The sequence below is a fragment of the Onychomys torridus genome, chromosome 1, assembly GCF_903995425.1.
Source record: "Onychomys torridus chromosome 1, mOncTor1.1, whole genome shotgun sequence".
Classification (NCBI taxonomy): Eukaryota; Metazoa; Chordata; class Mammalia; order Rodentia; family Cricetidae; genus Onychomys; species Onychomys torridus.
Genome location: NC_050443.1, coordinates 110094340 through 110118854, shown reverse-complemented (window position 1 = coordinate 110118854; position 24515 = coordinate 110094340). Strand labels below are relative to the sequence as shown.

Here is a 24515-nt window from a genome sequence, read left to right as displayed (position 1 = left end):
TGAGCCAATAGATCGTACATGTTTTGAGGAGCACCTCTGAGCCATTGTTGGCATCTTCTCTCCCTTCTGCTCTACATGCCTAGTCCTAGGTTGGCGTTTGCCTCAGTTTCTCTGCTGCCTTGAGAAGGGGGTTGCCTCCTTGATAAAGACTGTGTTGTCCTGTCCAGCTCTTGCCAGATTTCTCTTCTAGGTGAGATACTTGGAACAAAGGTTTTGTTCGACCTTGCCCTCTCTGTTCCCTCTCTCCAGTCTCCATTCTCTTTTCCTGTTTTCACATTGTGCATTTGCTCTCTGGCCTCTGGGAAGTTTAGTGGGGTTCAGGTGGGGGCTGTGGTCAGCAATGGATAAGCATGGTTTTCATATGCTCATAAGGACAGCTTCCCTCAGAGACATTTATATACTACAGGATAAAGGAGACTATAGGATACTCAGATTATAAGGAAGATAGGAAGAATGTTCTAGAACAAAGGCATCTTTTACACTAGCTTCTTGAATATAAAGCCCCAGGGGAACTAATTATATTTCTGTAATTTTAGGCCTAACTATCTGTTTTGGGGTACTCCACAGCATGAGCAACTACGTTGGGTTTATTATATGCTAGCCCAACAGGCTGATGCCCTGAAGACACTGTGGGGATCCTGAAAGAGGATGGAAAAGCTACTACCTGAGCATCTTTCTGAGGAAGCTCCTCTCTGAGAGGCCACCTCTAAGGACACACCTTCCTGCTTCCCTCCAACCCCAAGACAAAAGAAGAGGGATATGGGAGCCCCAGGGATTTTGAAGTAGGACATACACAGTGAAGACTGTGACCAAGCTGGCCAACAGAGTGCAGGTGACATCAGAGGAAGCCTGTGAACCTGTTAGAGCACAGACCTTTTGGGGGTGCGATGGCGGATTCAATAGCGTGCCAGTCAGTCTGGGCTAATACAACTGAGGAAAATCTGAGTCAGTCTCATTTCCAGAAGACAGAGGAACACTCTCCTTAAACAGAACCCACCAGTGTAAAATTTAGCCTAGGAAAGAATATGTTTTAGGAGACTGGCTTCATCATGCATAAGTATTCATGCCCAGGGGCAAGCCAGTGTCTCCAGCCCCTCCAACCATCTCCTACCCCCACGTTCCCTCTGCCCTATCCTAATTCTTTGCCTTCTGTTCTCCACAAAGCCAAGTTTCAACCCCATGTTCGGCAGCAAACCAACCTGCGCAAAAGCCAGTCCCCCTCTTTATGTGACTCTTGAGGGAACTGAAGTTCTAAGTCCTAAAGGGACTGCTTGGAGTCATAAGCCAGGAAACAAAGGGAGCTGAGTTATTATACTAACCCAAGTCTGTGATTCCATGTGATGTCCACAATGGGGCTCCCAAGAGATTTTGGATTAACTTCACACAAATGTCCCTTAAGTGCTCCAAGCATCCAGTTGTCCATTTACCAAACATCTAATGGGTGTTTAGGATGCATTAGGCGGCTGCCTCAGGCTGTGTGGCTTATCCAAGCAGCTCAGGAGGGACCACACGCTCTCATTTCTGTGATCTGTTTTTTCCCAAGTCCCCACACTCACATTTCCTGAGCTTAGGGACTGAGACTTCCTGCACTGTTTATTGGTGAATGGAACAAGGAGGTGATGCCTGCACTTATGTGTGCTTTGTAAGGACTTGGTGTGGCTACAAGGAGACCAGGCGCTGGTCTTCATGGGTGGAAAGGCAGTGGGTGCTGTGTCTCTGGGGAGTTCTTACATCAGCCCAACAGCATGGCTAGGAGACTATTGTATGGGTGTCTGGTGTTTTCCTAGGTTGAGACAGTCTCAGAGTCTGGGTGGGCTGTTCCAAGGGTGGCTTCCTGCTCCTGGTGAAGTCTCTTTGCAAGGGTCTGGGTGGTATGGACTAGTGGACCTTCAGCTTTTCCCTGCTTCCAATCCTTCCTGATCTTGGCTCACAAAATTCCCTTCTGATAAGCCCATCATCTTTACAGTAACTTTGTGTTTTTGACCAGACAATGTTCGTCCATCTGTCCATCCATCCATCCACCCATCCATCCATCCATCCATCCATCCATCCATCCACCAATATTCATGATCTATTGTCCACAGCCTCTAGAATAAACCTCAAGTTTCTGATTTATCAATTTAGGATGGTTTTACTCTATGTAACAGAGAGCCTCAATTCAAACTAATTAAACTACAAAGACATTTGTCGTCTCTGTCCAGAAACATAGGTAGAATAGACCGTACTTCCAAGAAGAATGACAAGACTCTGACTCTACCTCTCCTGGATCCCATTGGCTCTGCCCAAACTTGCTTGTTGATTTCTCCCTCCGACTGTCTCCAGGAAGGAGGAGGACAGTCTCTTCCTTTGTCTTCTTTTTGTAGATGGCAGGGCAGCCCAGATCAGATGGAAGACAGGCATTTTCTAATCCTAAGAGTAGCCAGGAGCTGATCTTCAAGCATTGACGATTGGCTGTCTCTGGGTCATAATTCAGGCCAGGCCCAGTGGAAAAAGATAAACAAACAACTACCTTCATTGGATTCTTGGAGCCCAGCGCTAGTGGGAGGGATACAGTCATCTCTGCCCTAGGACTGCACTGGAAGTCCCTTTCCCCCAGAGCTTGACATTAGTAGCCAGTTGGTAAAGAACAAAACACAAGCTGTGTGCTCACCTCCCAGGCGTCTCCCTGCTGTCACACCCGCTCTGTCACACCCGCTCTGTGAGCTGACCTCCGTTGGCCTCCGAACAGCCTTCCTGCTTGTTACCTGGGGGTCGTTTTTTTTTCTCCCCTAGTACTGAAGACAGTGGGCATAATGGATCCCTTGTGTTGCATGTGATACCAGAGGTAAGCCTGCCAAGGCTGCCTGCAGCTCCCTTCTCTTGCCTTGCTCTGTTTTCAGTGCTTGCAACTGAGGTGCCTCAGGCCCACAGACCTCTTCCACCTTTGTAAATAGAAGACAGAAGGGGGGCACAGTCAAGTGGGCTCTGGGCCCAGAGAACCCTTGGTCCAACAGAAGCCATTGAATTGAGTGCCCTGGTAGACCAGGGATGGAGACTGTGGCCATCCGTGTGTGTGTGTGTGTGTGTGTGTGTGTGTGTGTGTGTGTGTGTGTGTGTGAACTCAGAGATTCTCCTGGATAGTTTTTTTCAGAGGCTGTCCTGGCTAATTTTTTTGTCAACTTGACACAAGCTAGAATCATTTAGAAGGAGGGATTCTCAAGTGAGAACATGCCTCCATAACATTGGCCTTCAGGTAAGTCTGTAGAGAATTGTCTTAACCAGTGATTGATGCTCAGCTCACTGGGGGTAGTGCTACCCCTGAACAGATGGTCCTGGATGATATAGACAAGCCATGGGGAGGAAGCCAGTAGGCAGCACTCCTCCATGGCATCTGCTTCAGTTCCTGCTCTGACTTCCCTGGATGATGGACTTGTAACTATAAGCTGAAACAAATCCTTTCCTCTTCTGCTTGTTTTTGGGCATGGTGTTTTATCACAGCCATAGAAACACTAACTAAGATAGAGGTCAACCTTGGATGTTGCTCCTCTGTCACTGTCCACATTATCTTTTGAGATAGCTTCTCTTACTAGGACCTGGGACTTTCAATTCAGCTGAGGTGACCAGTCACTGAGCCCCAGAGATCTCCCTGCCTCCTACTCCACAGTGCTGAAGCTACAGGCACATACCATTACACATTACACATACCATTGCACACACCTTCTCATGTGGGTGCTAGGGGTTGAACTTAGGTTCTCACAGTATTGTAGCAAGGTATTTACAGACTAAGCTATCTTCCCAGCCCCCATCCACCTTTATTTATATAATTCTTTGTTGAATCTGGCTGGTCTGGTAGAAGAGCTTTGAAGGGTACTTATTGGACATACTCCTCATTTGTGGAAATCACAGGAAGCCAGAGAACAGTGTTTAGTGTGGTCTGCTAGAGAGTGACTTAAACGTACTAGTCTGGGTGGGCAGGCTAGCCTCTGCTATTGTCTGCTACCCAAGACTCCAGTGGTTAGTCCCATTTAATCTACTTGTGTGTGCCATGCACAGGCTATATCCAGTGGCTCAGCATCCAGGGTCCTTACAGAGGCTTGGTGATTGATATGGCTTTGGCTTCAGTGGTCCAGCATCTCAGCAACAATAGGAGGCTAAATAACAACATCCACCTGCTCTTCCCTGATTCAACCAGAAATGATGCTTGCCAGTCTGTTCCTGGTCCCTTGGCAAGAACTCATCACAGGCATCAATTCTATGGGAAGGCAGCTGTGAGATACAGGAGGACTCATTGCTACTTGGTGGGCAATATTGTATGCACCTAGGGTGGGTTAGGGTGCCTTTCAGGCTGAGGGGAAGGAAAAGAAAGAGACCCTGCTTGGGAATCCCTGAGCAGCTTACCTCAGTGGTGAGAGAAGGAATGAGGACTGGATGAGGGCTAGATAATCTCTGGGATAAGACAGTGGACCAGTTGGACTCATGAGCTCTGGCCCCAGTGAAGGTGATGGAGTGAAGGCTGGGGTAAAGAGACACCATGGGAATCTCTTCTAGGGATCTGGGGAAGGGCACAGGAGGCTATGGCAGTGGGTTAGGAGAGGAGGGCCCAGGTCCTTGATTAATCTATAGTATCACCAGGTAGGAGATAATGGCAGTTCTCCAGCTCTTCATCCAGTGACTGTTATTCCTCAAGTGTGAGTCAGAGAAGCAGGATCAGCTTTGAAGGACAACCAGGAGTTCAGTGGTGGGTGTGCCTAGCAACTGCAGGGCACAAGCTTTGAAGGCTTGGGATGGAGGTCTGTCCACAGAGCTATCTGCTAGGCCTCCCTGCATCAGCCTGCTTAGAGGAGCTGAGAAACCAGACTAGCTGTTCTCCACAGACCAGAGACAGATACATTCAGACTGAAAAGTTCGTGCATTACCATGGAGCCAAAGTCCTGATTCTGGTAGTGGATAAGATTCTTAATGTGAACAAACTCAACCTGGGGATGGCAGCTAGGCTGAGACACAGACCTTATGCCAAGTCGTGTGTGCTTGCAATACAGAGGACTTGGACACACAAACCTGTGTGTTATTGAATACTGGGGTAGATTGTGTTCCAGGACCTTAACTTTTCATTCCTCTTTTTTTGGAGACAGAGTCTCACTATATGGCCCTGGCTGTCGTAGAACTTGCTTTGTAGACCAGGCTAGCTTTGAACTCACAGAGATCTATCTGCCTCTGCCACCACCACTTGGCTTGAAGGATCACTTTTAAATCACTTCAAACTCACTGCTCAGCCTCCAGGAACAAGACCCCACTGCCTTTAGCAGGAGCCCTTATCTTACTTCTGGGATGAATTAGGTTCTGGGGACTGTGATGGCTACTCATGGTTGTCAACTTGACTATATCCAGAAATTAACTAAAGCCCAAGTGGCTAGGAACACCTGTGAGGGATTTTCCTTGATTGGATCATTTGAGGGGAGAAGACTCACCCTGCATCTGGGACATACCTTCTGCCTGAAGGACATGGAAGAAGGAAGCTTGCTCGCTGCCTGCTTGTATTCATCCCCACAAGCAAGTCCATTCCTTCACTGGCATTAGAGCATACTTCTTCAGGATTCTGGTGTATAGTGAAGATCAGCTGAGACATCCAGCCTTATGAACCGCACAGCTATTAGATTCTTGCTCTTTCTGGTGGGAGACTGCCATTGTTACAATAGTCAGACCACAGCTTGTGAGCAGTTCTGGGTCTCTAGAGAACCCTGACTAATACAGGGAGCCACTAGAAGAACATTCTTTGCAAATGCATCAAGTGCTGAATTTCACTGTAGCCATTTCACAGATAGTGAGCCAGACGGTTATGTTATTGAGAAAAAAACAAAACAAAACAAAACAAACAAACAAAAAACAACATAAGCAAAAAACAGAAAAGTGAGGGTAGGAAAGGGAGCCAGAAGCTGGTAGATATGAATCCCGGCTGCCTCCTGCTCACTGCAGAGAACAACACAAGTCTTCTAGGGCCATGGAGGACAGCTCTATGCCTAAGGAACCCCATAGGGAAGTGATGAGCTGGAGGAATGTAGCTGCGCCTGCAGAGCCCTCAGCCCTGGTCTCTTCTATAGATAGAAGACCAGTCTGCAAAAAAATATTCCTCACACAGGCCAAAGAAGTTACCATGGTTGGCTCCTTCCCAGCAGGGCTGAGTCAGCAGGAAATCTGCCAAGGTGCAGCAAACCTCATGCCCTGTGGGTTCCTTGTGTTGATATTTTTAAAGCCCAGGCTGAGAGCTTGAAGACTGCCAAATATATAGTAGGCATGCCATCCTCATGGGTCCTAGGTCCTGTGGAGTGATGAGGAGATGCATGGATGGTCTAGCAGCCTTGGGAAGGGGTCAAAGCAAATTTCATATTTATGAAATGAGCCAATGAATATTAACTCCTCAGAGCTACAAGGACCTAGAGATTTCCTAAGGGTGGAGGGTTCAGAAGGACCAACATTAGATTTGATTTTACCTGTTTATTTATTCATTTGCCATGCAGGACATTGACCCTGGCCTTGAACATGCTAGGAAAGTGTCCTACCACTGAGTCACACCCTCAGTCCTGCGTGGTATAGTGATGAGCTATTTACTATGGTTTTCTGAGTGTGAGGTCTCTCTTTTCTCACCCTGCCGCTAACTTTACCAAACAGTGCACCAGTATTTCCTCTATGAACCTTTGGATTTATGAACTGGCTCAAAGGACCAGACTGAGAAGGAAGTGTTTGTAAACTGTAAAGCTCTAGAAAAAGTCAAGGCATAGTTGTTTTTGGTAGGGAGCAGGTCCTGAGCCACTGAGGAAACTTGTTTCTTTACTGTGTACCGTTTTAGCTTCTCTATCAGGACTTCATAGAAAGGTCCTATGTCCATGGGATGGGTCTTGTTCATTATTAATACTTCAAAGAAGAACTGCCCAAGAGTTAGGAATATAGCTCAGGTGGTGGAGTGTTTGTGTAGTATGTGTGAATTAGATGTATTGGGGATGGTACTTGTTTGTAATCCTAGCTCTTGGGAAGTAGAGGCAGGAGGATCATCCTAGACTATATAGTGAGTCTGAGGCCAGCCTAGTCTATACAAGACCCTATCTTTAAAAGCTATCTGTTTGTCTGTCTATCTATCTATCTATCTATCTATCTATCTATCTATCTATCTATCCATCCATCCATCCATCCATCCATCCATCCATCCATCCATCTACATCTCAGTGGTCTCTGTGAGTATATTCCTCAACTCTTCCATCATTTGTTCAGTTCTCTGACTGAACTGGAAAAAGAAATAACTGTTTTCATAGCTGTCTGCTAGCTAGGTAGGTAGGAGCACTATCCCAGCCTCAGGAGGGAAAATTTAGGCTACTTGAGGACAAGAAGTATATAATCCTAGCTCTTGGAGGCCAGAAGCCAGCCTGTTCTACTTATCAGGTTGAAGGCCAGCCAGTGGTACATAGTGAGACCCTGTAGAGGAAGAGGATGAAGAAGAGAAAGAAGTAGCAATGTAGGCATGTGTCAGTCAGCTTCGGTGGGTCTAATACAAGTTACAGTCATCTGGTAAAAGGGAACCTCGACCAAGAAAATGCCCCCGTAAGACTGGATTGTAGGCAAGCCTGTGGGGCATTTTCTCCATTGATGATTGATGTGGAATGGCCCAGCCCATTGTGGGCAGCGCCACCTCTGGGCAGGTAGCCCTGGGGTGTATAAGAAAGTGAACTGAGCAGGCCAGGAGGAGCAAGCAGCTCCACCCCCACGTTGCTTTGGGTCAGTATTTTATCACAGCAATAGACACCCTAACTAAGAGAGGAGGAGTTAGGACCGCCGGGAGTGAGTCCAACCCTTTCTTTCTGAAATGCGGACTCCCGGTTGCTTTGGGCTTCCTCTCCATTCTTCAGCTCCTCTCCAGTCTAAAGCCGCTCCCTGTCCTTGTGCTACGCAGTTACCAGCTAAGACACCACAGGGCTGGGGGGGCAGGCGGGCTCTATTCCTGGGTTTTAGGTGGTGTATGGATGGGCTGTTAAAGATAAAAGAAGCATATATTGAAGATTTATTTTTTTTCCATCAAATTCTTTAAAATCTGATTTGGATTTTGTTTGGTGAGACAGGATCTCATTAGACAGCACAGACTAGTCTTGAACTTACAGCAATCCTTCTGTCTCAGTCTTCCAAGTGCTGAGATTACAAGCATGTATAGACTTCTGGCAAGTCTTAGAAAGTTTTCCCTGTGAGAAAACATTGTGCTCTGGTCCTTGGCCACCAGCCCTTGCTCACAGCTCTGTTCTAATATAAGTTCTTTGTTTACTTTTCAGTCTGTTTACTTTGTGATAATTTTTTTTATAGTAAATGATAGCAGTCTTTTCTATTTTGATGAAAACAAATCATCCTTAATGGATGCTGATGTTGAAAGCCCTTTTCATAGTGGATTATTTCCCAATGTAAGTGACACTACAGGTGCCTTGAAAGTATCTACCCTCCAGCTTAACCCTCTGGTCTGTGGCCAGCCTTGCTTCCTGACACCCCAACTCTTCCCATACCCCATCACAGAGACCACTTCCAGCAGCTGCACAGATCTGTCTGCTGACATTTCAGGATATGAATGTTTCCCTGTGAGTATGTTGATGGAATGTGGGGTTGGAAGTGTAAATCATGACACTGGGAAGTCCTGGCTACAAAAAATCCCTAAAGGATTTGGAGTAGCTGAAGTTGGGGACTTCTGCTCAGGCTAGGTCCTTGATGGACCCTAAGATCTCAGTAGCCAAAGAGGAAACAGCAACCAGATCTAGCCCTTGTTTATGCATGCCTTTGAAGACTAAGGGCTTCTAAGGGTAGAGTGGGTCCCTGGGGCTTCTGGGTGTGCTTGGGAGGAAGTATGTGAGCAGGCAGGTTTTTTTCCTGATGCAGAAGAGGAAGTGGGCCAGAAGTTGGATGACCCCTGTGATGACCAATCTTAGGTGACACTTGGCTGAGCCTTGGGATGCTTAGATACTCAGCCAGTGATAGCTGGGTGTATCTGTGAGGGTTCTTTTGGAAGAGGTGGACATTGGAATCAGTGGACTGAGTATGGATAATTGTTCTCCTCAGTGTGGATGGGCCTTATCCAATCAGTTGAGAGCTTGTATAGAAGAGAAGCCTGAGTGAGAAAGGGTCCAATCTTCTCTTGACTTCTTCGAGCTATTGCATGGTATTGCTCCTTACCACTAAGGCTGGGGTGACATGTTACATAGCAATAGGAGACTGAGTCGAACTAGTGAGCTAGTCCCATATGTCCATTCCTTTGGATGGGTAACAAGAGACTCTGATGTCAGCTTGGAGAGGGAACATCCCCAAGAAATCATCCAGTCCAACCATTCATATCCCAAGGAAGGATGTGAGACACAGATGTCGAGGCAAATGAGGTACAAACCAGAGCCTGGAGGCTTGCAGCTGTTCTCTGACACACCAGACACATCTAGGAAAGCCCTGGTAGGGTGGAGGAGAGCGGCTTGATCCGGGTGCTTCTCCTCCCAGATGCCCACCCACAGCCAAAGCCATACAGGCATTGGGTGTTAATTTCATCATCATGATTTCTAAGGGGCTGATTTTCCTCCAGTTGATAGCCATGTAAGAGCAGATAGCTCCTAGACATGGACACCAGTGTGTTCATAATGCCGTTGACACAGAAGTCCTGTCTGAATCAACTTGAGAAGCTGATATGAGATGGAACCAGAAAACAGGCAGTCCCACAGTTGTGGGGGCCTTGGCCCCAACCTGGCTGTAGAGACCTCAATGGTCTTGTTGGTGCCATGGAGGCTTGAGACATAAGTGTCAAAGATTTTAACCAGAGGGTTGACAGGATCAGATAATGTTTGGGGAAGATCCTGGTGTATATGAAGGAAGAACCAGTCAGTAGTGGGTCAAGGGAGGAAAAGGACAGTTAGCAGGAGAAGGCTAAAGTGACAGCCCCAAGGGAGAATGGACATGAGTCTGAGAGAGCCTATGGCACGGAACCTATAAGGACGCAGGGCTCTGTATTTTAAAACTCCCAGGGACTTCATGATGAGTCAGGCTTGGGACCAGGCTGGTGGCTAACTGGCCTGGGATAACACAGTGTCAAGACCTATGGTGGCACTCCTGAAGGCACCCAGGCAGGTGCATGTGACAGCATCACAGAGCTGGGGTGATGGGGGTTGGATCCACAGGAGATGCAGGGGAAAACACATCACAGTCAGCTCCCAGCCCCTGTCTGTGGGTGTCATTTCCATTATCTTCCCAAGTGCCACTTTGTAACATTTAACTGCATTAAACCCTCCAACAGGAAAATGAAATTTGTTTAGAAGGTATAGGTATTTCACATTCAGGGCAGGTGATGATGCTCACCCTTCACCATGTCAGACAGCTCATTTTTGTTGTTGGGTGGGTTGTAGATCTTATGATAGAAGCAAGTAAGTGTGACGCTCCAGGCTGTAAACTTGATCTTATTGGCAAAATGTCTATTATGCAGCTAAAACATCGAGCTAATAGGCACTGCCCTTCAACAATCAGTAGCTGCTGAGTCCTGTGTGTTGATAACAGTGACATTATGTCTCTTTTATCACCCCTGGGTTCTTTATGCTGCCAATTACAGGGTACGTGTTCTGCTCTGGCTTCCTAGACCATGTTCCCATCCTCATGTGGTTTTTCTTCAGAGGGTTCTGGTTGTGATTCCAGCAGTCCTAAGTTTCACTGGTGGGGAGAGAAGACCTGATTTTTAGGAAACAGGGACAATCACAGAAGGCGAAGGGTGACAGACAAGTCACTATTCAAGCAGGTGACTCCAATAGGGTTATTTGCCAAGCACCTTTTAGGGTGTGTCTGTGGCACCAGACTGAGCTATGGGCTGGGAATGCAGTAACATGCAAGATGCCATCGCTCCAGAAGAGTTCTGAAATCTTAATGATCTGGCGGTTTTTAAAAAAAAATAACTGCCCCTCCCTCCCCTTTAGCATAGACAGTTTTTATGTTTGTTTAAAATTGGCTCGGGCCTTCCTTCCCTGAATGTTCAATGCCGAGTCAAGCCTGCTGCTTTAAGGAACCTCTAACTATCCTAAATCCTGTAGAGGGTTTGGATCGGGTGTAGGAAATTTTCACAAGGGCCCAAATTTCACGTCGATTTGTGATGGATTAGCATACCAAAATTGGTTTAAAGTGCACTTAATGGATGCATTACTGCAGGAGGGATCCGCCTAACCAGAGGATTTCTAAATTTATAAAAATTGAAATGCACTTTGGGTTACTGAGGAGTCTAAATTTGTCAAAGTCACAGGGTGGGAAGCAGGTCGTTGCAGAAATCTGAAGCCAGGGCTGCCGAAATTAATCTGAGAGCTTCTGCAATGACCTCTAGAGCCCTTAGGCCCCTGGGAAAAGCCCTTTTCATGGTAGAAACAGAATCTGTGCCTTGTGGGCCTCGTGCTTACTAAGCCCTGGCATGACTGAGGGACAGAAAGTGTCAAGAACCCAGTTCTCATGGGTTTGCCCATCATTAACTCAATGTCAGTGGTGCCAGTAGACAGTAGATAGATATAGCGGTGACTTCAGGTCTGCTTCCACATGCTTGATTTCTGAGCCTCAGTTTTCCAGCCTGAAGGATGGGCATAAGTAGCACTGATTGTTGGGAAGGCTTAAGGATACAGAATGGGAAGGTACTGCTTGTCTTATGGGTGTCTTTGGAGGTTCCTTTAGGAAGAGAAGGGACCTTAGTTATCTTTGTGGCTCCCTTATTCATCCTAGTGTATATGGCACACAGTAGGTGTTCAGAGAATATTTACAGAATAAATGAATGAATGTGACTATAAGGGATGTACAGGGTCCTTTCTTACAGTCCTCTGATGTCCTTGTACTGTCCCTTACAAAATCTTTATTCAAGTTATGATTGTTATTCATTTAATTCATTGTTAAAACAATTATGTGGCAACTATGTGCAAAACTTTCAATAATGATGCTCACTAATAATAGCTACTTTGTTTCTTATAGCCCGCTAAATGTGCTTACCACTCTTCTGTTTTTAAATATTTATTTTTAAAATTATGTATATGGGTAAATGTTTGCCTGTGTGTATGTCTGTATACCATGTGCATGCAGTGCCTATGGAGGCCAGAAGAGGGCATTAGATGTCCTGGAACTGAAGCTACAGATAGCAGTGAGCCACTATGTGGGTGCTGGGAACTGAACCCAGGTTCTCTGGAAGAGCAGCCAGTCAGCCAGTGCTCTTAACTGCTGAGACCTCTCTCCCACTTCTGTGCTTTGCCATGAACCCACTGCTGTAATGGATCAGTCAGCTACTGCCACAGTAATGCTGTGTAACCAAACAGCTTACACTAAATTAGCATTTTTTTCTAGCCTGTTTATGTGTGTGTGTAGGTCAGCTGGAGTGCCTTTGGGTCCAGCTGAAGCTGGGATAACTTGGCTCCAGGGTGCAAGCCAAACTCAGGTCTGCTTCAGGGTGTTCATTCTGGACCCTTGCTGGAAGACAAAGCTCCTATTTATTTAAGACATGCTCTTTATATATGGGCCACTAGAACACGACAAAGAAAGTCTGGCCTCGAAAGAGCATTTCCAGCCTCTGACCCAGCTGTTTCCCAATATCTCACTGTCAAAAAAAAAAAAAAAAAAAGTCAAAAGTCAAGTCACGGAGAGGTGCAGCCTGTTTACTATGAGGTGGTGACAGGGAGATGTATGTCACTTGGAGGTGGGGCCTCTTGGAAGGTGATCAGAATCAAGTAAGGTCACCAGAGTGGGAAGTCTTGTGATTCAATGCTTGTGGCTTTATAAGAAAAGGGTGACAGACCAGAACACACACAACACATGGCTCCCTGCTGTGTGATGGTCTGAACCATCTTGAGAGTCTGCCAGATACTGGCTCTTCAACTTCCAGGAGCATGGGGTAAATAAACTCCTTTTCTTTATAGTGTTAACCAGCTTCAGGTATTTTGTTATAATGACACAAAATGTACTGGTGTGGCCACTGTGGAAGATTGAAGAGCTGGGCTTAATAACTCAGCATACCACTAGTGGCTCAGAAGAAGTGATTTATGCAGAATTACTCAGTAGGTGTTGGAAGTAGGATTCGAAACCAGGCAACCTCCCCCCCCCTTCCCCCAATCACGACGGATTGGATGCCGGAGGGAGGGCATGCTTATTGTCTTAAACTTTCTGTGATTGCTTCTTACTCACAAATCGCCAAAGAACAACCAGTATCAGTCTCTCCTGTTCCTATCCATCCCTCCCTTCCTCTCCTCACCCACACAGGGCATTTGGGTGTTGTCAGAGCTTTCTGGAATAACAAGCAATACTTGGATAATTTTCTGAAGTTAATGTTGAGCGAGGAAAAGAAAAATCCTTGTCCAGGTAATCTCAGGCACATGTATAATACCGGTGGGAAGTCCCGGTGGAACTGGTATCAAAGCAGCACAGGGATTTTACTTAAAAACAATTTGCTCCCATGTCAGCTGTGATTTCTGACACTTGAATTTGAAAGTCATCTGGGTGGGCTCAGCGCCATCTCCATAATGGGTCATATATTGGAAAGTCCCCATACGTGTGGCCCAGGGATCATGTTCCACACACTCTTACAGGAGGGGATTTCCTCCTTGCTTTTTCCAAAGAACCTTCCCTGTGTTTGCTTAAACCGGCTGCATACCCTGTTCTGACAGCTGCCTGGCCCAGGACTTTGCTTACAGGCGCCTGCACAACCCACCCTCTTTAACAGCAACCTGCACTGTGTCCCAGTGCAATTACTCGAATATATAAACCTTACTGAAAGGCAGTCTTTTCTCCGGAGCTAATAAATAAGCCCCAAAGCCACAACGTGTGTAAGACCATGAAAAATGGAATCATTATCTATTGGGAATTGTGAACTCTGCAAAAACCAGCTCATTGTATTTTTAGAAAAAAGGTTTTTGTTTAAAAAAAATAATAAAGACCTCCACATCACTAAGCAGAGTCTACATGGGGGCAAAAAGCAATACAGTCTGCTGCCAAGGGGGTGGGGGGCAACCTCATTGCTTCATTAATCTTTCTTTGCAGATTTTTATGTAAGAGGCAGTATTTGTTGGAAAATAAGACAGGGGTTTTGAAGAACTCCCCTGTCATCCACGGTTCACATCCTCTGATTGTGACCTCTGAATCAGTTGCCATGGATCCTGAGCCAGAAGTGTGCGACTTCAGGGTGGTAGTAGCTTCTAAGGGGTGAGATGGAACCTCCAGCAAGAGAGAAGGGGGGGACTCAATTGTCTGGATCACCTTTCTCAAACATGCCAGCATTCTACAGTTTAAGGAGCATTTTCCTGGTTGCTTCTAGAAACAAGGTGCTGGACTCTGGCCATGGGAACATGGGCAGGCCAAAGACTGTGGCTTCTATCCTGTTCCCAGAGTCTGGGTTTGGTGCTCCAGAGGCTGTCCCGAACAAGTCTTAAGAGTTAAAGGTGTCTTTACATTTACCGATTGCATCTTCAGCTCATACCTTGGGGGTCGACCACTGGAGCCCTTCCTTGGAGCAGCCCTCGTGGGCCACTGCGGCAGACAGTGGCGCTCAGGGTCCTGCAGAGCCTTACCTCCCAGAAGAAGCAAACCTACAGGGCCGAAGGGCTAGGCAGCCTTTGTAGGATGCAAAAATACAACAGAGGGCGCCGAAACCACCAGCGTCAATGGCCTTGAATATCAATGTATGGGCTGCCTCCAGACCGCCAAGTTCCTTAAAACTGTCTCTGGTAGCCCGGGTCTCACTGCCATACACACCAGGTTTCGGTTTTGCCTTTTCAGAGTTACCGCAATACACAAACTGTATTTACTTGCAAGACGAGGGGGCGGGGACCAAACCCACCGCTCAGTGAGGCGCGCACGCCTTGATCTCGCATTCCAGACTCGAGCTGATGTGTGTCAGCGCGACATGGGGCGGGGGGGGGGGGGGGGGGGGGGTTCTGTTCAGAGGTTTCATTCGCCATCTGCAAGTCACTCCCAAACTTTTCCTCCTAGCGCTCGGGGAGTCAGGTTGACGCGCCCTGGATGCGGGGTGCTAGGCGCGGGGCTGGGTGCGCGCTCCCGCGGAGTCGGGGCTGCAGAGGCTTTCAAGCTAGTCTTGGGCTTTTCAGGTACAAGTTGGGTGCCGGGTGACGGGCTAGGGGCGGCGAGAAGCGGCGGGCGGAGGTTTGGCTCGGGGTTTCGGTGCCCTTTTGCGGGTTCCGCTCCGGCTGGCTGGGACTGGGCTCTGGGAGTCCGGGTGGCGGGGGCTGCGCGCAGCCTCACTCCCCACGGTGCTCCCGGCGCGGAGGCGGCGGCGGCCCAGGCAGACAATGAACTTGGAGCGCGCCGAGCTCTGGCAGGTTTGGGCCCGCACCGCTTGGTCAGGCCTCCTCGCTCCAGGCGCAGTCCCCAGCAGGAGGCGTCCCTTTCACTGAGCGGTCCTGGCTGTGCTCTGGGTGCCCAGGGCGCTTGGGGACCCTGCGGGAACGACTGCGGGTGGCGGCGCCGGGGCTCACACGCCCCCTCCCTAGCCAGAGCGAATGTGGCCGGAGCTCCGAGACAGAGAGAGGACCGGGTGGTGGCGTGGTGGCGCTGTGGACAGCTGGAGGCCGGCGGAGGACGCACGCCGCGGGGCACGCACCAGCTGGCTGTCCCGCAGAAACGCCCCAAGGATTCAGAATCCGCGCGACCCTGGGCCACTTATCCCTGGAAGCTGAGGGTGGAGGACGGATGGATATAGGACCAATGGACAGACAGGTCGGCGGTTTTCTGGAGCGAGCTCGCCGCGGGCAGAACTGGGGACCGGGGTTCTCCTAGCTGTGCCCAATGCCCCTCCCCCGCACACTTTGGGGGAAGTTTCCAGGCGCAGCCTGGGGCAGGTATGTGGGTATCTGCCACTATCTCTGATACCGATGGGAGCCACCTCGGGACTCGGGCTCTAGCTGCAACACGGCTCCCAGCGGGAAGACACGTGTGGGTTTGGGGGAACAGTTTCATGCGTCGGTGCCTGTAGGACCAGGGTTCCTGAAGAGGGCCTGGGAAGAACCGAGGGAGCACCCTGAACTTTTTTCACTCCCCGCCTTTTCCTTCGTCCCTGTCCCCCAGTCCCCGGAGCGGCCTGGCTAGGGTGTCTCGGCCAGCTGGGGAGCAGCGAGTAGAACGAGGCTTGTCTGAGCCGAGCCACCGGGCGGCGGCGGCTGCCGGGAGCGGGGAAGGCAGCGGCCCGGACGTGAGGGCGACGCGGGGGATGGAGATGGCGTGCTAGTGGTGGGGCTGTGTGCGCCAGTGGAAAGGAAACGAGCGTTTTGGTGGTTGGTGGCAGGTCTTGGCGCACTTGGCCGGGTGGAGCCCCTTGGGATTCCGGATGGCGCCGGGGCGAGGGGAATCAGTCTTTGCAGGGAATGAATGGAGACCTGGGGAAGCGCCTTATTTCTTCTTCGGGCGAACTGATTGGCTGGCTTGCGCTCATCAGTGTCCACGTTTAAGATTCCAAGGTCCCGCGCACCCTTGTTTGACTGCTCTGTCACGATCTAAGTGTCCACGTTGCCTGCCTGTCTTGAGCCTCGGGGCAACAACGCTGCTGGAGTGGCTGGAGCGGCCCAATGCTGGGGCTGAGTTGCTGCTGGTGGCTGGACATTGGCGCCTCCAGTAAGCGAGCTTACTTGGAGGCGGCGAGTCTTGGGGTTGGAACTAGCTGCTGGGGGTGCTCCTTGTCCTGCATCTCCTAGTAGAGATGCTGGACTCCTTTACTACATCCTTGTTGAGTAAATTAATGACACAGTTTTCAGGAGTGAAGTTCAGGAAAGCCTTGTGTGGGCTTGTGGCCAGTGACTCGATGAGGTTGGTTTTATCAACTACTGTTTCTGACCAGTGGGGTGCCTCTGTTAGTGAAGTCTAGCTTTTCAGTGCATCCATCTGCAATTCCTGACTGAATGGTGTGGATCACCTTCCTGGATTAGGGAGATCATATCAAAAGGCCCTCTGAGAACTTCTATATCCAACTCCATTCTGTATGCCCTGAAGGGAACTGAGGCCTAGAGGTTTTTCCAAAGTTTCTCTTGGAACCCCTCTGTTCTCCATCTGATTTTTCCAGTCAGCTGCCTCCTCAAAAAATCAAGACCTCTTCTTCAGAATATGGCATTTGCTGATTTTACAAAGTGTTTGTTGAACTAGAATCTGTTGACCAATATTTGAACACACACACACACACACACACACACACACACACACACACACATCATATGGTTTTGTTCAAAGCAGCCTGGGCACAAAATGCTTTATGATCGGGTTGGTTTTGACCAACAAGTTTGCTTCCCCCCAAACTAAAGAAAAACTGAGGATGATTTTTTTTCTTGTCACCTCAAGAGATGGAGTTGGAGGGAAGTGGCTTGCTATTGTTTCTCTACTAGGGCATAGGTGAACAGGAAGTGAAGCTTTAGGTCCAACCTTCTTCCCGAGGTCTGGCTCCCTCAGAGCTATCTCAGGGTCTCCTGAAGGAAGCATAATGCTGGAGGGAGGCTGGTTTGTCATGGTTTTCTTTGATACATGCAAAACCTGGACCACCGTCCTAACCAGGGATCAAGTGCTGTTAACAGCGGCTGCTGTGAGGGCCACTATTCCTTCTTCCTGTCTTCCCTTGTGTGTGAAGAGGGGCCTCACTTTTCCACATTCCCAAGAGATTAATCCTTGGACCAGGAAGGAGCTAGATGAAGAGGGAAAGGTCCAGGTCAGTGGCAAGTGGACTCTACTTATTCAGTGCCTGGAGAAGGAGCTGAGAAATAATCTCAAATTAATCAGTTGGGTCCCTGGAGAAAGTAAGCTGGCGATTAGCATGGTTGTGGTGGTGGTGGTGGTGGTGGTGGTGTGTGCTGGACAGAGGAGGGAGATGCCTTGAGCAGGTAGGTGAGTGACACAGTGGGAAGCCACCACTCAGCTCCAGCTAGTTGGGAAAAAGCAGAGTCCACAGGTCTTGTAATTTCAAGACAGTTGTCATGTGTCCCATAGTCTATGCACCCCCGCATCGAGACTTTGCATACAACTTTTTGTATACTGATTTATTGAATAAACACCACAGTTGAGCCTAGGGATGCTGTTGGGGGTAAGACAAAGTCCCTGCTCTCTCTTACGAGGGGCAGACAGACATGCCAATGTCAGACAGACAAATGATCCCAAAGTTGCAGGCCTTGGAGTGAGGATAGGGCAAAGCAAGTCCAAGAGAGGGGTTGGCTGTGGGGACAGGAGAGAAGCCTGGGGTGGTGCAGCTATCCATGGTTCCTGGGCTGGCTTGGGTCTCTTACAAACTCCCAGATGAAGACACTCTTTGGAGTTGGCAGCCGTCACCTCTGGAGCCTGTCCCCTTCCTGGAGCCTCAGCCGGCTTCTGCCTGTAGAGATACCATTTGAAGACCATTTGTCTGAGAGAAGAGATGTTTTCAATTCTAAAAGTAGAAACTGTTTTTCAAAAGTTGTAGCCAGCTCGGGAGTGTCACACATCTGAGCAGTCACTCACTCAGAAGATGTGAATTCAGTAGTGTATGATTTAGAAGTGACTGTTGAGTCACTGGGACTAAGAATGCACCCATGTCTCTTTCTGGCTTCTAAGTTGGAGGCTCAGGTACCATAGATATTAAGTTACTTCAAAGGGCAGTTTGGTCCTCCAGCTGGGAATAAAGAGATCTTGTTTTGTTCGTAGCTGGCGGAGTATTCAGAGACAAGGCATTTCAGCTTACACAGTGGCTTTCTTTATTGTCCCCAAGTATTGGGGTCTGGTGTGTTCCCTGAGACTGCTTCTCCTCTGAAACACTACGACTAAATGACACACGTGAAGACCTGGCTCTCCACATCCTGAGGTGACCATAAAGGTGGTAGTCACATACTCAGTTTGCCCATCCTAATATCCAGGAAGCAAAGGGGTTGTGTAGATGTGGGCCAATGAGGATTGTTTTTCTAAAACATGAGAATCGAGGAGCAAGGCAGTTTTTGTTTTGTTTTGTTTTGTTTTTTAAACACTTGTGTCATTAGCTATGTCCCTATGCAGTCACGGCTGGCCCTGTGCTAAGCGGGTTCCACAGATGTATGTATCCCTTTGTTTCTCTTAGAAATCCAGGGAAGGGCAATGGAGAATCTCCCCAAGATTTTGGTTATTCATTTGCACAGGGAAGATGGGAAAGTGGGATGGGGACAGTCCTCACTCCAGGAGAAGGCTGTGTGAATCCATGAGTGGTTAAGTGTGTGTGGGGGAGGGGTGCACGGGGGTGTGGGGAGTTGGCAAGTGGGAAGCGATTTCTGTCCTTTACAGAATTTGCAGGGATGCAGAGGGAAGGGGAGCCTCCCCTCTGTGGTTGGAAGCAGCTCTGTTCAGTATTTATGCATTCCCTTTAGGTGTGGCCCTGGGCCAGGTGCATGGGGGCAGAGAGTCAGCTCTCAGCACGCAGTTCCTGCACAGCGTTGAGATTAGTGGGTGAGGCAGAGCTTGTGCAAGTCAGAGTTACATAACGCTGCTGACAGGCGTCTTCAAGGGGCCTTGGGAAAGTGCAGTGGGGGCCTGGCAAGTGGCTTGGAGATTGGAGTGTTCAGGAATGATTTCACCCAGGTGTCCTACAAAAGAGTTAAGCCCCTGCCAGGTGCTGGGAACAATGCCTGGTAAATAGCACTCAGTGAGCACTGGCATTTGTAATTATTTTTTGGTTTCTAGAACTCGTAACCAAAGATAGAGAGATATCTCTGAGGCCTAAAATTGCATAGCACTTCTACCCCACATTTGTACATTTCCTTAGAGCAGTGGTTTTCAACTTGTGGGTTGTGGCCCCGTTAGGCGTCAGGTCAAATGGCTTTCACATAGGTCACCTAAGACCATAGGAAAGCAGATATTTACATTATAGTTCATGGCACTAGCAAAATTACAGTTATGAAATAGCAATGAAATAATTTTATGGTTGGGGCTCACCACAACACAAGGAACTGTACTAAGGGGTCTCAGCACAGGAAGGTTGAGAACCACTGCCTTAGAACATCATGTCCTCTATCTAATATAGTCTACCTTGAGGCCATGGCTGGGAACGTAGTTCAATGGTGGAGGGCTTGCCTAGCATGTGCAAAGAAAAACATAGAAAAGCATTTAAAAAATAGAGAGAGCTAGGGGAAGCCCCTGATTGCCTTGTCCCAGCTAGGTTTCCTGAGGCTGTGGCTTTAACTCTCTGGCCATCTTCCCATCTGTGCAGGGAGGGGATGGGGTACCTACTGCTCTCTGTGCCCCTTTAGTTGGCCTGTAGGCAGGCTGTAGGTGCCTATTTGATCTTGTCACATTAAGCAAAGTGGAGACCAGGCCACTCTGCAGAAAAAAAAAAAAGTGCTGGTGTAGCTGGCCTTTGAATGTCACATCTTGAGCCCTTCTCTGAGTCTGAAAGAGGCCGAAGAGGGAATGGATGGGGGAAGGGGACTCCTGGCTAGGGCAGGTGCTCCTGACACCTAGTTTACATTTCTAGAATGCATCTTGGTTCAGGCATTTTAGATTTCTGAGGAAAATAAAGCTGGCAGCTCCTCAAAAGCAGAGGGTATTGTTAAAAAACAAAAAACAAAACAAAACAAAAAACCAACAAAAACCAAAAAACCAAAACCAAAACTAAAACCAACCAACCAAACAAACAAACAAAAAAACAAACCGGAAATGTGGATCCTGTCCAGAATTGTATTTGTGGTAGAAACACTGAAACAGGCAGCCTAGTCACCCAGGTGTCTGAAAAACACCCCAACAAGGGCAGATAATTAGATACAGTTATGTTTTCCTTACAGTGTTCTGGGGCTGATGGTTTCATATTTTCTCTGGAAATGGAATATGTGCCTGCTGGGCTGTTTGGTTCCCCGTGGTCAAAAAGATAGTGGTACAGCCACCTAGGAGGAAGATGGGCCAGGATGGAATTCTGTCGTGCTTTTCTGTGCCTTCGTGGCTAGCTTCCCTGGGGGGGTATTGGGCCCATGGCACCTTTATCACATGGTCCAACCCTGCATTTTAGAGTGGAAGGGGTTGGAGGAGGGAAGCCATGCACTGTTAGTCTCCATCCTTGTTGAACGGGGCTTGGAGCATGTCTACTTTCTATGCTTGTGAGTGAGCTCAGCAGCTGATTGGAAGAACAGCCAGCCCCTGCTGGTCAGCATGTTTAGGGACATTGTGCATTCTCTTAGCTCAGGGGTTGGAGCCCCAGCCACTCAGAGAAGCCACCTAGGTCCCAGGCAGAGTCACTCTGGCAGCTTCATTGCAATTCTGATTCAAGTCCCTGCTCTGCTTTTTCATCTCATTCCCATGACCCCGGACAAAGCTTAATGTACCAGTTTCCTCATGTAACAACTTCTGCCTGTTGAGTGGTTTATGAACAGTACATGTTGGGGTTCAGGGATTCTCCTCAGATCCAGCCACTTCTCTGATGGAGATCAAATGTGACTTTTGTCCCTACCTGAAGCTGAGGTTGGCATGTATGCTGAGCCAGCATGGGGGGCAAGATATACTGTGAAACATGGTTTGACTGACTTAGCAGTCTGCACACATGGGAAGCTTCCATCCCTCTGGACAGCCACTTCCCTTCTTGGGGCATGCAGCAGTAAAAGTGTGTATGTACTACAAGGCAGGCAATGAAGGTTGATGTCTTACTTCTATATTCCTGGGACTGTGCTGAAACTTCCCAGTGTAGACACTGGAGAGGTCCCACATGCTGCGCTCTCTCTCTGGCAGGAAGCAAAGTGCTGGGCCTAGTGTCTGGTCCATGGTGAAGGGTTGGTGTTGTTTTATCATTGGATTGGTGGCTGCACCTAAATCTACTGCTGTTTCAGCTACTGTCTGCAGCTCCACAATCACTCACTGCCCCACTGCTCAGGCTGGGGCCTGCCGGGACTTCTGCTTCCTGCCAGAACCACCTCTGCAGCCAAATGCAATTTTTAACTAAGTCTCTATCTTCTATTTTACCTATAAAAATTCAGGAGTCAGCTACTGGGAGGCCAAGAAGCAACCAGTTAATCTTCCTTCTTAGCCAGCTACCCAGCGAGAGAGCTTCCCTATGGCCATTCTAAAAAGGCCACCCAACTCAAAAGTCCCTCCTCACTACTTCCTGTGCATGTCTCTCTCCATTTTCCAGACTCTCTCTAACTCTCTATGACTACTTGCTGTTAACTAGTTGTTGGCTCTGCCTCTTGATCCAAGGTTGATTTTATTTAATTAATTATTTAATTAATTAACTTGGCGTTCACAGTGTGATCAATTATCCGGCAACAGATTGGTCTGTGTCATCTCTTGGGCATGTGGAGGGCAGGGTGGCTGCAGTGTGTGTGTGTGATGTATCAATTCTGTGTTATTATCTGCTTTGGGAGGTTATCGGGTTTTAAGTTCAAGAAGCATATCTTTTTCTCCCTTCTTTTCATTCTGGGCTTTTTCATTCTGGACTTCAAGGCTGCATTCTAACCTGAATGCAGTTCACTCGGATGGAGGTAATGGCTGACTGCTAGCCAGAGATCTTTTCTTTCCTTCTCTCTTGGTCCCTCAACTGGCAGTGGACCCCCTCCCCGACCCTTTTCTCCTTTTTTGTCTTGCTATGTAGCTGAGGTTGGTCTCAAACTGATGGACTTAGGTGCTGTGCTGTGTCAGTCTTCCAAGTGCTGGGACTGTTGGCATACAGTGCGCCTGCCGCTGGCTTGCACTTTACGGCCAGGTGGAGTTCTGTCTTTGTGCCAAGTTCCCTGACCAGCCAGCCGAGACTTGGCTGCACTCGAGTCCCCTAGTCACTGAGAAGGGGAGTCCCTGCACCTGCTCATTCTTCCTTGTGTCCCAACCCTGACCTTGGCATCATTGCTATTAGGAAGCCCAGACAGTCACCGTCATATGCCTCCTTATCCCATCCACATGCAGTGTTCTTCCTTCTACAGTTCCATTCTGTTATCTTTCTCAGGTTTGAGCCCTTTCCATGTGTACTGTATGCTGGCTTTCTGGTCATGTCTGCTTGCCTGGCCTAGAGGACCCCTTAGCAGCGAGGAGGTTGTCTGGAGTCCTTGTCACTTTCTCATTGTCAGGCCTCCTCCTAGTTGAGAGTAGTTGTCATGGATTGTATTCATGCATCAATTTACAGAGATCCGTCTGAGAGCTGGTCTCCCGAGAATACTCTGTGTATGCCCAGAAGATAGAGATTCTGAATTTGGCGTCATGACCCAGGAGCTGACACTTGTTGACTTTCTGGAAGAGCCTGGTGTAATGACCCTGGACTCCTGGCATCATATTGGAGGGGTTATTTTAAGAATGATCACTGCTTTTTTGTGTCTTGAGAGTTGTAGGGAGAATGTTATGGGAATTTGGTTGCTGCTCCAAGAATATAAACAGGAGTCATCAACTCAGGCAAGAGCCAGGGGCTGGTAGTGTTTTGTGCGCCTGGAGCATATAGCTTGTCTGAAGATTCCAGGCTCCTTTGTTTGGAATGTAAATATTTACATTAAAAATTTAAAGTATGTCCTAGTGTATATTTTTAGTGACCGTAATTTCTAAACCCCAAATCAGACTATTGGTCTACAGAGGATTTTTTTTCCCTCCAATTTGTGAACCTGTTTATATAAAGAGTCTTCCAAATGTACACATACCAGACCATGTTTACTTTGTGTGCATGAGGGATCTCCAGGCCTCCAGGAAAGTGGTGGCCCTGATGAATCTGGGCTGCTGATGGTGAGTCTCAGTACACACTGCTGATCATTCTGTATTTGAGTTGTAGAGCTATAGGGAACAGTAGCAGACTTTGGGCCCAGGCCCCAAGGGATCATCTAACTCTGATTTCTGGTTCAGTTTCCTGTTCATCTAGGTAGGGCTGGCCCGGTGGTCCTGGTTGATGTCCATGTCTTTTCAGCATACACTTCATTTCAGAGCTGTTTATCACTCTAGGAAGACATCCAGGAGAGTCATATTGGTACCCATTGCTGGGTTGGTGTTGACCTGTGTGGGATTGTGTGACAACTTCCTCCATCATTGTCTTTGGGGGCAATTTGGCTTTTCACTTGTCCTCTGGAGACTAGCCCAGATCTATCAAATGAATGCTTGCCTCTCTGGCCTGCCTTGTTTTCTGGGTTCAAGGCTAGTGGCTGGACTAGATCATCTGCCCTGCGTGGGGGAAGGTCACTTCTGGAACTTCCTCCGAATCAGTCCCGGATGGAAAGCATAACAGGGTGAAAAATGTCTTCCCATCACATCTAGACTCTTGGCTGGGTTACAGATTAAACTGGCCTAAGACAGATGGACAGAAGGAGGAACATTGTTTATATACACATCACAGTCTCACAAACTAGAACATGGGAAGGAGGGGAGGGATGACTGAAGGTCTTCCTGGGCTAAAGAGAAGAGTAGGGCTTGAGGCTCCTGGGGAGGGGGGAGGGGATGGCCACACAAATTACAAGAGGGTAAGGGCATTGTCACTGTCAACAAAGACTGTGTTGTGCAGCTAAAGTCTCAGGTAACTAACACAATCACCAGAAGAGGTGCGTCTGCTTGAGTGGGTGTCTTTCTACACTAATGGGAACCTGGAGGGGACTAGAGGACCCTCG

The 24515-nt window shown here is 48.3% G+C and overlaps 1 protein-coding gene across 3 annotated transcripts in view; it reads left to right on the top strand.

Annotated features, from left to right (window-relative positions):
• The first annotated feature begins 14962 nt into the window (after window positions 1-14962).
• Window positions 14963-24515, top strand: part of Chst15 (carbohydrate sulfotransferase 15) — a 76983-nt gene continuing 67430 nt past the window's right edge. The window contains exon 1 of one of the 3 annotated variants that reach the window (XM_036209490.1): window positions 14963-15083. The gene's annotated coding sequence lies outside the window, so the exon portion shown is untranslated. Of the gene's footprint in view, window positions 15084-15185; window positions 15834-24515 lie in introns of those variants that run through there. The other 2 variants (XM_036209499.1, XM_036209480.1) reach the window with 2 other exon arrangements.